Below are 4,608 nucleotides of genomic sequence, written 5' to 3' on the forward strand. Positions count from 1 at the left end.
TTATTTGTTTATTTCCTTTTTTGTTTTATTTCATTTAAAAGTATTTAGACATTTTATAAAAATGTGATTTCTCCACCATAATTACCAGTGTATTATTTAGAACCCACTGAACATTTTTGTTTGAATTTTTGAAAACTTTTATTTTCCACTTTTAAATTTAATTGAAGTTTGAACTAGGAGTTTGACAAGGGTGTGGTTCAAATGTGATCTAGCCCTGTTTAGCAATATGATTAGCTTAATCACAGGGGGTTACTGTAGCATGATTCTCAGGGTGTTACATTCGTACCACAAACCAGGACAAATGAGCTGCCTATATATACCCCCGCGCCGGCGAGCAGAGCACTTCACACTGCTCTGTTTTGCTGGCCGGCGAGGGGAGAGCTTTGTGGTGCTCTAGCTCACCTCCTATGCACATGAGGTGTTCGATGAAATGCCCGAACCATACTAGTTAAGCTTTCTCCTCTCGAAGCTCGACCTCGAATCTCCATTTTCCTCAAGATTTGTCTAGGTTTACCGGGCCATCACGTCCCGTCCCCGTATTCACCGCCGTCGATCGACCGCACCGATCTCGTTGCCGGCACCACCGTGGTGAGCCTCTTGTTAATTCTTATCTTCTTTCTGAAAGAAAAAAAATTCTTACTTGTATGATTAGATAGCTACTTGTCTAATTTTTCTTACTTTTATTATTGATTTTTCTTACTTGTATGTTTTGTAATGGTTTTTGACACACATAATTATATATAATGCATGTAGATGAACCGGCAATGGATGTACGGTGACAGACACACCTCCGAGTACATTAAGGGCGTGCATAATTTTCTCGAAGTGGCTGAGGCAAACAAGCAGAATGGTTTTATGTGTTGTCCATGCCCTGATTGTGGGAATACGAGGTCTTACTCTGACTAGAAAGTCCTTCACGCCCACCTGCTTTATAAGGGTTTCATGCCACATTATAATGTTTGGACGAAGCACGGAGAAATAGGGGTTATGATGGAAGACAGTGAAGAAGAAGAGGACGATGACAACTATGTGCCCCCTGAATACGGTGATGCTGCAATGGGGGAAGCTGAAGATCAAGAGGAACCAGATGATGTGCCCGATGATGATCTCCGCCGGGTCATTGTTGATGCAAGGGAAAAGTGCGAAAGTGAAAAGGAGAAGCTGAAGTTCGATCGCATGTTAGAGGATCACAAAAAAGGGTTGTACCCCAATTGCGAAGATGGCAACACAAAGCTCGGTACCGTACTGGAACTGCTGCAGCGGAAGGCAGAGAATGCTGTGCCTGACAAAGGATTTGAGAAGCTACTGAAAATATTGAAGAAGAAGCTTCCAAAGGATAACGAATTGCCCGACAGTACGTACGCAGCAAAGAAGGTCGTATGCCCTCTAGGATTGGAGGTGGAGAAGATACATGCATGCCCTAATGACTGCATCTCTATCGCGGTGCGTACAAGGATTTGAACGCATGCCCGGTATGCGGTGCATTGCGGTGTAAGATCAGACGAGATGACCCTGGTGATGTTGACGGCGAGCCCCGCAGGAAGAGGGTTCCTGCGAAGGTGATGTGGTATGCTCCTATAATACCACGGTTGAAACGACTGTTCAGAAACAAAGAGCATGCCAAGTTGATGCGATGGCACAGTGAGGACCGTAAGAAAGACGGGAAGTTGAGAGGACCCGCTGACGGGTCGCAGTGGAGAAAAATCGAGAGAAAATACTGAGCTCAGTTTGCAAGTGACCCAAGGAACGTATGGTTTGCTTTAAGCGCGGATGGCACTAATCCTTTCGGGGTCACAACACCTGGCCCGTGACTCTATGTACGTATAACCTTCCTCCTTGGATGTGCATGAAGCGGAAGTTCATTATGATGCCAATTCTCATCCAAGGCCCTAAGCAACCCGACAACGACATGGATGTGTACCTAAGGCCATTAGTTGAAGAACTTTTACTGTTGTGGAATGGAAACGGTGTACGTGCGTGGGATGAGCACAAACAGGAGGATTTAACCTGCATGCGTTGCTGTTTGTAACCATCAACGATTGGCCCGCTCTCAGTAACCTTTCAGGATAGACAAACAAGGGATACCACGCATGTACGCACTATTTAGATGACACCGAAAGTATATACTTGGACAGATGCAGGAAGAATGTGTACCTGGGCCATCGTCGATTTCTCTCGACCAACCATCAATGTCGAAAGAAAGGCAAACATTTCAAAGGCGAGGCAGATCACCGGAAGAAGCCCGCCATGCGCACCGGTGATCACATACTTGCTATGGTCAATGATTTACACGTAATCTTTGGAAAGGGTCCCGACGGACTACCTGTTCCGAATGACGCTGAGGGACGCGCACCCATGTGGAAGAAGAAATCTATATTCTGGGACCTACCCTACTGGAAAGAGCTAGAGGTCCGCTCTTCAATCGACGTGATGCACGTGACAAAGAACCTTTGCGTGAACCTGTTAGGCTTCTTGGGCGTGTATGGGAAGAAAAAATATACACCTGAGGCACAGGAGGACCTGCAACGTTTGCACGAAAAAGACGGAATGCCTCCAAAGCAGTATGAAGGTCCTGCCAGCTACGCTCTTACCAAAGAAGAGAAGGAAATCTTTTTTGAATGCCTGCTCAGTATGAAGGTCCCGACTGGCTTCTCGTCGAATATAAAGGGAATAATAAATATTCCAGAGAAAAAGTTCCAGAACCTAAAGTCTCATGACTGCACGTGATTATGACGCAACTGCTTCCGGTTGCATTGAGGGGGCTTCTACCGAAAAAGTCCGATTAGCCATTGTGAAGCTATGTGCATTCCTCAATGCAATCTCTCAGAAGGTGATTGATCCAGAAATCATACCAAGGCTAAGGAGTGATGTGGCGTAATGTCTTGTCAGTTTCGAGCTGGTGTTCCCACCATCCTTCTTCAATATCATGATGCACGTCCTAGTTCATCTAGTCGACGAGATTGTGCTTTTCTGGGCCCCGTATTTCTACACAATATGTTCCCCTTTGAGAGGTTCATGGGAGCCCTAAAGAAATATGTCCGTAACCGCGCTAGGCCAGAAGGAAGCATCTCCATGGGCCATCAAACAAAGGATGTCATTGGGTTTTGTGTTGACTTCATTCCTGGCCTCAAGAAGATAGGTCTCCCTAAATCGCGGTATGACGGGAGACTGACTGGAAAAGGCACGCTAGGAGCGGACTCAATAATATGCAGGGACGGGCACTCTTGGTCTCAAGCACACTACACAGTTCTACAGAACTCTACCTTGGTGACCTCGTATGTCGCTGAACACAAGAACAGTCTGCGTTCCAAACACCCGGAGCAGTGTGACGACTGGATTACATGTGAACACATCAGGACTTTCGGCAGTTGGTTGGAAACACGTCTCAGAGGTGGCAACACTGTTTGTGATGAGCTGTACTCGTTGTCCAGGGGACCATCTTCGACTGTATTGACTTACAAAGGATACGAAATAAATGGGAATACATTTTACACGATCGCTGATGAGGACATGACTACCTTGGATACGACCAAAAGTATTGCATACATGCATATTTGTCAGGTGATTTCTAGTGCAAACTATTCAATAATCTATTTATGTTATCCAGAACAAAAATACTTCACACACTTTTGTGTTTTGTCTAATTGCAGGTGTATGGGACATTTGGACAATCCACATATGAAGATAAGGGAGAAAGAGATGTTTACTTGCTCTTCAAAAAGTTCTCTCACGTCACTTTTAGCCCAAGAGAAGATAGAGTCAAAGTCTCTCACGTTCTGGATTCAGATTCGGACTGCACAGACATACCTGACTCAAAACACCAACAACTTTTTCATACGGACTCCGAATTGGGTGATTCTTTTTTTGTTGGAAACTAGATTACGTGCTCTTTCCAAAAAAGTTGGATTCACCTTCAAATTCATCTGGAGCATTGAGATATCGACAAAACAATCTGACGCAGCAGCAGAATCCGAGTCAAACAACAAGTCCAAAGGTGTTGCATCACCTCCACTTGGGCCCATGAGCCTTGTACGACCTATGGTTAGTTTTAGGCTGCCTTGGGACGTCCTCCCACCTCCTTGGCCGCCACCCCTTGCTCCTATATAAGTAGATCCATCTAGTAGCTTTTTCCTTGGGATTTGTTTAGTTAAAAGTTAGCCATTGCAACTTCGTGTACTTCGTTTGTGTCCAACGACCAGACCAAGACCGCTTACGGATCCCCACCATTATCAATACTTCATATATATTCGCAATATTCAGATTGCTTATCATATTCTTGCTCGTTCTTCGATTGCTTGCAGGAATAGACCTTCGTGGTCAGGCTGACCGTGCTTCCGGCATCGTCAGTAACCTCAGGAGATTGGTTTAGCGATTGCTAAGGCGCAATGTCGTGCACGTTTGTAGTCGGATCGTCAAAGTCGTCTCCACCAAATCGATAGTTATCATCTCATCGAAAGATCGGGACACCCCCGCCTCTATCAAGTGGTATCAGTTTTCAGGTTGCTCGGTGAGAATTTCCAGTTTCCCCTAGATTAGATTTATTTTCTTACCTATTGTCCAAGAAAAAGCCACAAAAAAGTTAGATCTATTCATCCTTTTGTCCAAGCC

Source organism: Triticum aestivum, unplaced genomic scaffold (genome assembly GCF_018294505.1).
Source record: "Triticum aestivum cultivar Chinese Spring unplaced genomic scaffold, IWGSC CS RefSeq v2.1 scaffold63265, whole genome shotgun sequence".
Lineage (NCBI taxonomy): Eukaryota > Viridiplantae > Streptophyta > Magnoliopsida > Poales > Poaceae > Triticum > Triticum aestivum.